The sequence below is a fragment of the Peromyscus eremicus genome, chromosome 6, assembly GCF_949786415.1.
Source record: "Peromyscus eremicus chromosome 6, PerEre_H2_v1, whole genome shotgun sequence".
Classification (NCBI taxonomy): Eukaryota; Metazoa; Chordata; class Mammalia; order Rodentia; family Cricetidae; genus Peromyscus; species Peromyscus eremicus.
In genome coordinates this window covers 29,209,901-29,223,010 of record NC_081421.1, presented here as the reverse complement: position 1 = coordinate 29,223,010, position 13,110 = coordinate 29,209,901, and the positions used below count along the sequence as shown (strand labels likewise).

The window sequence follows — 13,110 nt, the reverse complement described above, 5'->3', positions numbered from 1 at the left end:
CTGGCACCTGGCTTCCCACAGTAAAGTGAGGAAGACCATAAATTTTAAAGATTTGTGGACTCAAGCCAATTTCCCAAACATTTCTGAGTCTTCTGCGATCTTATTAAAATGCACACTCACACACGGTGTGAGGTAACGAAATGCATTTAAGCACCGACTGTGTATGCCTCTCAAGTATGCTTGCCTCATCTACAAGAGGCTTTTAAATATAACAATCTGTTTTGTCTTAATAATTATTTTATGCTTCAAATTTTGAATGTCTTGTAATTCACATCTTTGTCCTAAGTGCACATGCTCAGTGCAGATTCTTTGGACGGGTGATGTCTTATAAATCTAAAAAATAAATACATACCTCTTTTTAATACAGCACCGCCAGTGTTTATTTATGGTACATGATATTTTTCTTTGCTCTTTTACAGTGATTGATTTTTGTCTCTGTAGCTTTTCCAGGGAGATTGACTGATGATTTTCTTTCTCAGAGGCATTAGTAGAGATATTTCCAACTGCCCCAGGCAGGCACAGGCCACAAATGGCACTGTAGTTAAGCTGCTTCCCCATCTAAGTGCATAATCTTGTCACCTGGTGATATACAGCAAACAGCAATAAGAGGAAATTTTTGAGAAAAAGAGAAAGAGTCTTATTCTTCCTGAGCTGATGCCGGAACTGTCAATTAAGCCTCTCAAAGTATAGGAAGAGATTTGTTTGCAAATTAAATAACTCAGCAACTTTCACCAAGTCCTGGGAAAACTCAGAATTCCATTTCTAAAAGATACAGCCACTTCCCCTGAGGTACAGAGGACCAGATACCATTGGGGAGGGTTTTGAAGACAGAAACATGAAAACAATAGCATTATCAAAAGAAAGACAAATGAAGATAATGAGTATAGATAACATGAAATAATTACTTGTTCAAAAGGTATATCCTGGATAGAAGAGGTGTGAGAGGTGATAAATTGGTAAATCTTTTTCACATTATACTTCAAGCATAGCATAGTGTTCTCATTGCCATAAAGATTTACAGTGAAATATCAGACATGTTTGCTGTGTGGGTTAGTGTGTTACCCGTGACTTAAACAATATGCTGTGTCATGCGAGTGCCCGGCATCCACGTATGATCACATTTAAGGAATGACTTCAAAACTGATTTTGAAAGTTGTATACTTTTGAAACTATTAACTGTTACTGAACACCTCCATCAGAATATATCACTCTTCTGAACGAAAAAAAAAAATATGGGCACCACTACACTCACACTCAGTAACTCTTCCTGTGAGTCTGACCTTTCTTTACATTCAGAAGGCTGTATTTCTGTATTTATTCAGTTACTCACGTTAATTGTTGCTCTTACCTGTCTTAGATCCAATTCTTAAGTTCAATAAGTTCTGTTTACTGATTTTAGTTCCAAAATAAATGACAGTATCATCTAACAGGCAATGATGTATCCTTGAAGGCATAGGCACATTCATGTTCATGCATGAGGGTGCACACACACACACACACACACACACACACACACACACACACACTTCAAATACCTGCAGGACAACTTGTTTGTCCTCATGGAAGCTGCTAGAATGATCTGCTACATTTCCTTCCTTCATCCTCACAAAATTATGTTATGTTGAAATCTGCTACTTCGCCTTGTGTGGCTTGACCTTACATCTCTCTGCAGAGAATTGAACTGTCAGCCTTTGATGTAATGGAATAATTTAGGTGATGAGGTCTTATTTTTTTCTCCTTCTTGGAGGATCATACTAAAAAACATACTCCTCTCTCCAGAGATAAACTCTAAATTCTGTAAGAATACTAAGAACGGGTCCTCTTTCAAAATGGCATTTATGAGATAAGTGAATGGATCGGGTAATAAATTTGAAGTAGAAGTTTCTTTCACAAACTGTAATGGCAGCAAGATAATTAAGCTTCCCAGGGAAGAGAGATAGAAAGAAATAGAGATGTTTTTGATTCCAGGTAGGTAGTAAAAGAAAATTACTTATAAGACAAGAAATTGTGGTTATTTGTATTAGAGGGGATAAGAAAATAAGGGACTGGATTGGAAGTCACCAAGCCACATTATTGTCAGAAATGTTCATTCATGTTCTGGATTCTTGCAAAGACTAAGAAGTGGTAGCTTGCTATGAGTGTCCTCCACATGACCCCAACCTGACAGCTAGACTGTGACCTAAAAAGATAGAGTGGTCAGGTTCCTCTCAGCTGGCAATTGATGCAGTCTGTCCAGTGGGGCTAGCTGTTGGGCAGGCAAAGACTAGAAATCCAGAAGATGACTTCTGTCTTAGGGTTTCTATTGCTATGAAGAGACACAATGAATGCGGCAAATCTAACAAAAAAAAACCATTGGATTAGGGGTGGTTCTCTTAACAGTCCAGAGGTTTAGTCCATTATCGTCATGGCAGGAAGCAAGGCAGCATGCAGGCAGACATGGTGCTGGAGATGAGAGTCCTTACATCTTCATACAAAGGCAACAGGAAATGAATGGTCTTACTGGGTGTGGCTTGAGCATATATGAGTCCGCAAAGCCCACCTCCACAGTGACACACTTCCTCTAACAAGACCACACCTACTCCAACAAAGCCACGCCTCCTAATAGTGCCAGTGCCTCTGGAAGGGCACGCTTTCTTTCAAACCACCACTATATCTAAGGAGACAAAAGATGCCAGGAGAGCTATTAGCTAGTAGTTCAAGGTTGAGTCTTGGCTGTATGTATTTAGAGGGTAAACAACTAGGCCAGTAAAGGCTAGGTTTAAACAGCAGTTTGAGGATCTTTGCCAATTGCTTACTTCAAAAGAAGTATGTTAGCCAGGTGATGGTGGTGCATGACTTTAATCCCAGCACTCGGGAGGCAGATCTCTGTGAGTTCGAGGCCCGCCTGGTCTACAGAGCGAGATCCAGGACAGGCACCAAAACTACACAGAGAAACCCTGTCTCAAAAAAGCAAAAACAACAACAACAAAAAGAAGTATGTTTTTAAGAATTCAGGATTCATGGAGCCCCAAATCAGAACAATGCAATTGATATCTAGTAAAAAGTAATACAAAATTATAAGGACCAAACAATGAGATTCATGGTCATGGAAGGGGCTCATAGAAATGACAAAGTGCTTGCCTTGCAGTTATGAGCAACTTAGTTTAATTTCTAGTCCCAAGATAAAAAATTGGGAGGTTTCTTTGTTTTAGAAAAAAATTTTTTTCCTACTAAGGTATTCTGATCAGAATTTTTCCTCCCAGATCCTGCCCACCTCTGACATCTCCTCACTCACCCAACTCCACACCCCCCCTTTCTTCCTTTCTCTGTTTAGAAAACATACAAACATGAAAACAAAACAAAAAAAAAACAAATTATGACAAGGGAAAACAAACTGGGAATGAGGTGTATGCTCACAGTCCCAGCATTAGGGAGGCAAAGACTGCAGAGCTCTGGACCCAGCCTGCTTGACAAGATCCCTATCAATGAGAGAATTGTCTCAAAAACAGCAAGGCAGAGGACAGTAGCTGAGGAGGACAGCCAGGGATAGCCTCTGGTCTACACACACACACACACACACACACACACACACACACACACACACACACACACACCTGGCTCCACTGCTTTGTTAGGGAGGTATGCAAGTCAGCTTTATATGGTGGAAATGAAAATCTGCCTCATACAACTTTGAAAGTTATAACATAAAGACCTCCTTTGAAGTATTATTGGTGCATGGTTATGCTTACTAACACATTTACAAATATTGCTTTAAATAAAGATGTCTCCCTTTCTCAAGAAAGCTGTGTAATATTATAATTCTTTCACTGAAGTCTTCTGTTGGGGAAAATCCTTTTTAAAAAGTTTGGTGACCCTGAATGTGCCTCTTTCATGTGACTGTAGTTAGGTGTCAGAAAAGGCATGCACATTTGCCAAGATATGGAATGTAGGCTTAGAGATTCTAGATTTCACTAGATTTTTGTCAGTCCATTCTATGCATGCTGATTTGAGGTCCACAGTTCACTGAAACACATAAATCAGGAAAAATCACTAGAAATAGTCTTAGTACTCCATTTTAGTGTAACTGGTTTTTGTTCAGAAGTAATTTATCCCTGCCATTGAATTTCCGATTTATTTACTAAAAAGTTGACTTTTAGTTGTTTTAGGTAATTAATTAATAAAGCAATGCACAAAATTTAAAAAATATTTTTGTGTCACATGTATGTTTTCGTTTTATGTTAGGTCAAGAGGACATATGTAACCTTATATATAGGTTACATAAGAACTCATTATTTAGACCTTCAATATTGAGTGTCTGTAGCTGGAGAATTTCTCTCCAGCTCCCACCAAGCCCCGGCAGTCTGACAGCCCACTTATAAATTAAACACACAGACTCTTATATTATTTAAACTGCTCGGCCATTAGCTCAGGCCTACCATTGTCTAGCTCTTACTCTTAAATTAACCCATTTCTATAAATCTGTACCTTGCCATGTGGTTCGTGGCTTACCGGCATCTTCACATGCTGCTTGTCATCGCAGTGGCTGGCAGTGTCTCCCTCTCTCAGCCTTTTACTTCCCAGAATTCTCTTCTCTGCTTGTCTCGCCTATACTTCCTGCCTGGCCACTGGCCAATCAGTGTTTTATTTATATAGAGCAATATCCACAGCAAGTGTCTATTCTAGCCATTGTAGGTGATGGGAATATATAATGAAGCAGATGAAATTCATCTAACAAAACTGTATTAACAATTTATAAGATAAAACATGGAGATAGATTTTTCGTATTTGTCTTGCATACCTATTATGCCATTTAAATATATTTGTTCCTATTGTTTTCATGAAACCAATAGAATTAAATATTCTTAGCAAATTTGTGAGAACATGATTATAAGGAGTCTATTCTCTATGTGAGGGGAAAGGCAAATTCAGAGGTTTCTTATGCAAAGGTAGGGTTCAAACTGACCATTGATTTCAGGTTTTCCACCTTATGGTCACTTCCTCTGCTTCCTCCACAGTCCTTGAATTAGTATTCTCTCTTCTGCTAATTATTGCACACGATATAACACTGTCTGAAGAGGTATGACAGAACATCTCCTCTTCTTGCTCTGTCATACAAGCGCAAATACTACAAATACAGTCACCTCAACTGAGTGATGGACATCTATGTATGGATTATAGAAGAGAAATAAACATAAAATGAGTTGCTTTGTTGAAGTGATTGTACAATTTGGACAAGACCACATCTAATCCTCATATTTCCTTATTTAAAACCTCTTTTTTGGCATTTGAGTATTCTGAATACTACAGAAGTGTTGTGTTGACCACACGGGCAGTGGGGCCTAGATCTCAGCTTAGGTTTGTACTTTTTTATTCTTGTTAGTTTGGCCACCAGTAAAATGTAGCTTCTTGACTTTTCCTTGTACATAACTTCATTAATCTCTTTCACTGTTACTTAAAATTGTAAAGTATCTTTTGGTAAATTGATGATGGTCTTAATGTTGTTGCTGATAATAATTTAGCTATCTTAGAATGTGGATTTGAAAATAAGACTTTTAAAAAATCCATTTCATGAGACATTTTCCTAATAATGCTCCTATGGATCATATTACATATGCATTTTTGCATGAACTTTTGATTGAAAGGAAGACATTTTTATCTGTGTGATAATAGTGTTTTTATTTATTAGGAGCAATTGTTAAGCATTTAAAGCAAATGCATTGGCATCAATCATGTATGACTCAATGCCAATATAATAGGGTATGTTTTTGGACAAGACACAGTAAATAAAATGATTTATACATTCTTCAGTGGAGCATTATTTAAGGGGAGAAGGGAAAGGGCCAGTCTGCCGGATCTGGAAACAGTCGACACCAGCTGACACAAGAGCAAGGGTCTGAGTCACAGGATTTGCACATGCATACCCCACACTCTGGGCATCTTCAAACTTCCATCTATGCCCCTTCTCAGAGTATTCAGAGACTTGCTAAAGCCTATGGATTTCTATAGAAAGGCGACATACTTCTGACTTTGATACCATCTCATATGAGCATTGACATTCTATAAGGAACAAGCCAAATAGCAGTGAGAAATCTACTTTAGGGGGAATGTGATACAGACTTTGAAAAAAGGCCTTTCTTGTGGTAAAAATGCCCTAAGAAAATTATAATTAATATATAAAGATAAATTTAATCTTACTATATTAATTTTGTGTATGTAGTATGTACTATATGTGTGTAAATTTTCTCATGTGTGCGCATGTTTGTCCAGGTACCATATTTGTGGAGTTCAGAGGCAGACATTGGCTAGCTTTTTGTATCATGCTCCACCTTAGCTCTAAAACAAGAGTTTCCCAAGAGCCCAGAGCATACTAACCAGACTCAGTAGTCAGCCTGCTACAAGATTTCTCAATGAACCCTGAGCACACCAATTTAACCAGACTCAGCTAGGCAGCCTGCCACAGGGGTCTGACTGTTTCTGCCTCCCCTAGGATGGTGGTTCTATATGCCATCACACATGACATGGTACCAGGAACATAAACTCAGGTCCTTAGGCTTGTATACCAAACATTTTAACATCTGAGCCATCTATCTAGGCTTTTTACCTAGTTGCTTCTGTAGTTGGGAGATTTTCCTGTGTCCCGCCCGATCTGCAGCTGCTCAGACTTAAGTAAACACACAGAGGCTTGTCTCAATTAAAACTGCTTGGCCATTATCTCAGGCTAACCACTAACTAGCTGTTACACTTAAACTCAGCCCATTTCTGTTAATCTATATGTTGCCACATGTTCTGTGGCTTTGCCTGTATACCATTACATGCTGCTCCCTAGACAGCGGACTGGCAGCTCCTGACTCAGCCTTCCTCTTCCCAGAATTCTCCATGTCTGTTCATCCTGCCTATACTTACTGCCTGGCTACTGGCCAATCATCATTTTATTAAACCAGTGTACAAAAGCATTATCCCACAGCATGCTTTACTGGACTCAAGCAAACTTAGAGTGATTGTAGTTGATTTAAGGCACTATCTCTTTGTGGTTTTTACATAAGCTCCTCTGTGACATTTTCTGTAATGGAAAAATTTCCATTCAAATTCTTTGCCCAGTTGCAGCTGAATGATTTGGGTTTTTTTTTTATTGTTGAGTTTTAAGTTTTCTTTATATATTCCGGACATTGGACTCATCAAATTTATAAATTGCAAATCTTTGTCCCCACTGTACAGAATATCTTTTCCCTCAGAACACAATGGGTTATTATTCTGTGAGTCTTGTCTTATTTCTGCTTTGAAAAGAACAACTACTTTTGGTCTTTTAGCTTTGAGGGCAGGGAACTAAGACCTAGTCATGAAGATGTGTGTCTGTGTTTTCTCTATGCATCTAAGGGTGTGCCTTCTACTCTCAGATTTTCTACCCATTTCTAATTTAGTTTCTTCTACACACCATGGGGTATAGTCCCAATGAACTCTTTTAGACCGTTCATTAAATTGAACTGTATTTTCCTAATATTGAAGGCTTCTCTTTCTGAAATCACTAAGTTAGATTTCTCCACATGGGGTTTTTTATGACTTCAGGCAATAATTAGGATGAATATTTTTGTTTTATTTGTAACTTATTTATTTCAGAAAAATGTATCATACTTTTTAATGGCTAGTTGGCCACATTTGTTGTGAAAACATGACTATTTTAGGAGAAATGATGTTTAAAAATTTGAGAAAACTACAAGAAGAGATACTTGAATTGACAAACATAAAGATGGGGACTTGGGGTTAAAGAGTAATGGAAAATATTCCTTCTTAGATGGAAATTGACTGATGTATAGGAGATAACTAAAAAAACTGATATAGGCTTCATTAATTTTTAGTCCAAACTAAGTTGCTTCTTAAGAAATCATATGACCAGGAATCTGCAGAGCTGGCCTGTGAACATATCTGTCCCTTTTCCACCAGAGTTCACAAGAGTTAAAGCATCTCAAATGAAGACCAACTCTATTAGTGCCTTTCGAGGCCACAGGGATGCCCAGGTCAAGTATGAAAAAGGAGGTCGGTACCTCAGCCACCTCTCAACACTTAGCTATGAAGTGACTTAACTAGGTTTTACTTTCCACCTTAGTCATTCTCTCCCCTTATTTATTATCTCCTCTTTTCTCCTTTCACAGATATCTATAAATAAATATTTTAATACCTTGTAGTTGAGACAGTTCCTTGTCATTTATAAAGATCCATATATATGTGGAATGATAGCAATTACAATGGGCACATTTTCACATGCTACTTTAGAGAGCACATAACCTCATGTTCTATCATTTCATAAAGTTAATCTTGGATCTATATATCCATCTGCTTCCTTCTTCCTGCATTCTCTTCTCCCCTCTTAGTAGTGTCTGGAATACTAATGTACAGGACAGAAAAGTCCAGAGTTGTTAATCGCTATCTTGGGATGCAGTGAAGTCAAATTTGCTTTGAGTTTAAACCTTGAGATAGTCTTTCTTATTAAGTCTTTCTGAACTCCAGTTTTCTCATAATATGGAGGATATATAATATCTCATAGTGTTCTAAAATTTAAATGATGGATACTTGTTGTACTAATTCATGTAGTAGCTATTCAGTAAATGTACCCAATATTAATTTCATTGATGATCTTCTGTCACCATCATTATTATTAAACCAAATACTTTGTTAGAAATTAGAGTGCTTAGGAACTTGTACACAGTAGGAAAGACCGATGGTTTAGCACTTGCTGGTTGACTCACTTTTCAGATGGCTGATGGCTCTCTGATGTCATGGAAACCCCTAACTAGTGTTCAGAGCCCAGAGACTAGAAGCTTCCTTGTAGCTTTCAAAAGATACTCTGTCTACGATGCCCCCTTTCCCATATTGAACACGACCTTAATTAAATCAATTGGCAGTGCTGCTTTCTACTTTTAACAGCCAGAGATCTGTTACCTAAAATAAAAGTGAAGTGTCATGATTCTTGTCTACTTTGTTTCTGAAAACACCTGCTCCGTTTTGCTCATTTTCTTGATGCAACTTCATGCAAGCTTTGCAATTACATTTATGTGAAAGACACTTCAAGCATCCTGCTGGCCATGACTTTCTGAAACTGGGGAGACAAGTTGTGGGAACTGCTTTGTCACCAACCTCTGGCTTTTTACATGCTTTCATGGTGATGTCAATGTATGACACTGTTTTGAAACATTTCAGTCTGGTAAATAGGAAGCAATGCATTTACAGGGCTGTGAAACAAACAAATATCCATAAGTGAATGACAAAAGAGACTTTGCCTTCCTTATATACAATTTCCTCCAAGATTTTTCTGCTCTTTGTTGTTGTTTGTTTTCCTATTTTATGAGCAAAAGCTTCTAAATTAATTTCACAACTCATTAATGGATTGCAGCCTACAGTTGGAAAAACACTTTGTTTCCAGAAATAACCACTTCATTGTTAAGTTGGTGCCAACGCTAGGTCAAGGAATTTTATGAAACACCTAGAAAATTCTTGAGATTTATGAACTCCTTGGCCTTTTCCATCTTCATGTAAGCAAAGCACTTTGGGAATGCCCTCCTTCCCCCACTTCCATACTGGGTAAAGGTGCTCTCAGGGTTATGCATAAAGTAAGAGTACAGCACTCCCCAAACACATCCTGAATTTGTGTTTTATTTCCTTAAGTACAACAAAAGATTGTTCTACTCAATCTATACTATTCTCTTTCATTCTTTCCTTCACGGTTTCTATTATTTTTTCTGCATTTGATAAGGTTTGCATTTCACATGAAGTTTTTCTAAGCGAATGATTCGTATTGGATGTCATGCTTTAAATGTGACAAAGAGTGTATTATCACAATGAAAAGGAAGGGTGTTGAATAAAAGAGCAGACAGACCCGGCTTGATTGATGTTCGGAAGTTATTTTTGCTGTGAACTCCCGTCAGCCTAGACATCATAAAACAGAAAGGAGGCTTGGTTCAGCTCACGCGCCCTTAGGGGATGTATGGAAAGGATTTAAAATTCTGATAGAGTAACTTCAAAAACGGAGCAGCTGGAATAATTCACTTCACTACAGAGCAGCCAACTGAACTCTTAAGTTGAAATGATTCCCTTTGAAGTTGCACATGGTTGCAGGAAGACACAGTGCTCTCAGACCTCAGTTGAGGGTACTGGCTCTGTCTTCTTTGCTGGGGTCTAAGAATACATGCCCTGGCCCTTCTGGTACTTTCTCAGTGATCACTTCCTGGATCATGGGCAAAACAACACCACTCAAGAAAGAACGAAGGAAAAGGAGGTTGATTTTAAGAGCAGAGGTTGTCATTATACCTTAGAAAAAGTTTCCAGAAATTGTTTGGCATCACTGTGTGGAGTCAGAAAAAAAACTACTGCAAGTTATCCATACTTAAGCATTTTCATCTGCAATGACCACCGTATTCAAAACCTAGAATTATTATATTTCGGCTGAGAGGTCTTGGTATCATCTTAAAAGAAGAAACAGAGTAGAGAATGGCACAAGAGTCATTGCCAATTGGTGGAATCACATTTCTGTCATCATCTGTGGCTTTCTTTGCCTGGGCAGCTTCATGCATCTGCTTCTTCATGCATCTTCATGCATCTGAGATGAGTCCCATCATCTGTGGACAAGCTTCTCAGCCTGTCCCCTTCTGTGACAATGCTGTAACTGTCACAGCTTTCTAAGAAGGTGCAGGGATCTAGTGAAAGCAGTGTGTGTGCTGACTGAGCAGTGTGTTGTTGTACATGTGTGGGAATGCATGGCCAATCACATGTCTGAGTCTAGAAACCTAGAGTTCTTGCATATATTCCGCATACCCACACTGGTCAAGCAATTGCTCTATAATTTTAAAAGTTCCTGCTCTAGTCAGAGGAGGAAGCAGAAGCAAACAATCTAAAAACAAAAATGAAGCAAGTATGAGCAACTGGAAAATTCTCCAAAGGTTGGAGATTCATGTGCTTGTCCTTGTCATTAGAGGGCTGTTTTCCTAGAATTACTTTTTTAAATGAGATTCATCTAACTTGAACTGATGTGAAGAAAAGCAGATGGTACCATGGCAATATGAATAATACTTGTGATTTTAATATTTCTGATACTAATTACCTTGTGATCCTTTATTAAAAATAACTAATAGATAACTAGAGTTAGAATGGGGGGTCAGTGATACTAGCAGAGACACATTTTCACTTGTATTTCCAATTGAATTGCAAGAGCATTATAACTTTTCAATTTATATTAATGAAATTTTTGTCTACTTTTTTTCAATTAATGTGGAAATGAAAGTATCCTTTTGAGAGAGAGGAGGAGAGGGTGTGGGTCAGCAGTCCACATCAGGTATATTTCTCTATCATTGTTCTACTTACTTTTTATTTAGCATAGTTCATTTATTGCCAGCTGCCATAGTGAAAGTGGAGGATAGAGGAGTTGGTTTTTCCCTTCTATTATAGGAAATGGGAATTTATTTTACCCACCAGCCATTCTCCTGGCCTTTGACACTATTGGTTTTTAAACTTCACTTTACTTATTGTTTATGTGGGGGGTGGTATATGGTGTGTGTTGGTTTATGTGTGCCGTGATCTATCTCTGGAAGTCAGAGTACAACTTTATGCAGTTTCTTCTCTCTCCTACCTTATGTGAGTTCCAGGGATGCAACCCAGGTTTTAGGGATTTCACTGCGAACACCTTTTACCTGCTGAGCCATCTTGCTGTCTGTTTGAAAAGAGTATGTATTTATTTGTGTACATGTGCTCATAGAATGTACATGGACGTCAAAGGACAACATGCAAGAAGATTCTGGGGATCAAATTCAGGTTGTCAGGCTTGGTGGCAAGAAGCTATAGCTCTTAAGCCATCTTGCAGGCTCATCCACCTTCTGAACTTTGAGCTCACATGCTTGGCTAGGCTAGCTGAACAGTAGTCTCCCATGATTCTCCTGTTTGCACTCCCACCCAAGTACTGGGTTACAAAGGCACACTGCCATGCCCAGCTTTTTCCATGAGTGGTAGGTATCTGAACACAGGTCTTCCGGCTTTTTTAGCAATCATATTACAACCGCGTCTCCAGAATGTAGAAATATTTCTATTCTAAAAAACAAACATGAGATGAAAGAGAAAAGAAAATATTTCCTGGTCAGATACAGAACATGAAACCTAGTGCTGAGGAGGTTGCCAAGCCCTAGGTGTTAAGTCTTTAGAAGTCATGGTAAGTTTCCCCACCCCCCACAGAACTAGATTATGTTGTGTGCTAATGAATCTTTTAGTAGAGCATACACTATTTCCATAATTCTGGTCTTGACTGGGAGTTTCATAAAATGCCATATAGCCAGAATAATTAAAATGAAATTTAAGGCCAGGTTTTAGAAGGCTTTCATTTTTTAAAATGTTTATGTTTATGACTGAAGGCATTTTTTAAGCTCTCAAAATTTTAGACTTAGCCAGACATAGTGTTTGTTTCTGTAATTCCAGCACTTGAGATACTGAGCAAGCATCATGAGAAGTTTAGAGTCATCCTTCACCACATGACAAACTTGAGCCTACATGAGACTCTCTCACCCCCCAAAAAATCCCTGATAGTAAACCAATTGTTATAGAAGGTTGTGGCTTCTGATCTGAATTATTTGACTTCTAGTTGTGCAGTCTCCAGTAATTTGTTTAACGTCTCTGAAATTCAACTTTCTAGCATTAAATTAAGTCTTATTTATCTTGCAAGTTGTCCTGGAGAGTCTTACATTTCTGAAGTTTCTTATTATTATACTGTGTTTGATAAACCACACTGGCCATTGTGCTTAGTATTTTTATCAGCATAAGCGAACAGTGGCCACTATTCCTGTGTGACTGTGGAGATTCCTGTAAATCGATTGAACACCAAATTCTCTCTACAGAAGAAGTTAGGCTGAAGAAACACAATATGAAATAAATTAATGCTGCTTTGAATACATTGCCCTAATGAAACCCTAGATTAATAGAGCTTTGAACCCATGGCCCTGATGGAACTATGCTATGGCATTTGACAATGCCAAGTCTGGTTCATTTGCCTCAACTTCTCTCATATAGTTGAACAAGATGATAGTTCTTGAGATGTCAATTTGTCCTCTTCACACATCACTGATCACTATTGGGACTAGCCCATGTTTGATGAATGATGCT

The 13,110-nt window shown here is 38.3% G+C and overlaps 1 protein-coding gene and 1 long non-coding RNA gene across 3 annotated transcripts in view; both read left to right on the top strand.

The window, feature by feature from the left end:
* The window catches only part of LOC131912994 (EGF-like and EMI domain-containing protein 1), a 615,403-nt gene that overhangs the window by 273,981 nt on the left and 328,312 nt on the right, over positions 1-13,110 (top strand). The gene's annotated exons all lie outside the window — the stretch shown is intronic.
* LOC131912997 (uncharacterized) overlaps positions 1-13,110 on the top strand; it is a 44,938-nt gene that overhangs the window by 21,939 nt on the left and 9,889 nt on the right. The window contains exons 3-4 of the long non-coding RNA XR_009379782.1: positions 7,918-8,010; positions 11,249-11,299. This is a non-coding gene — a long non-coding RNA (uncharacterized LOC131912997). The remainder of the gene's footprint in view (positions 1-7,917; positions 8,011-11,248; positions 11,300-13,110) is intronic.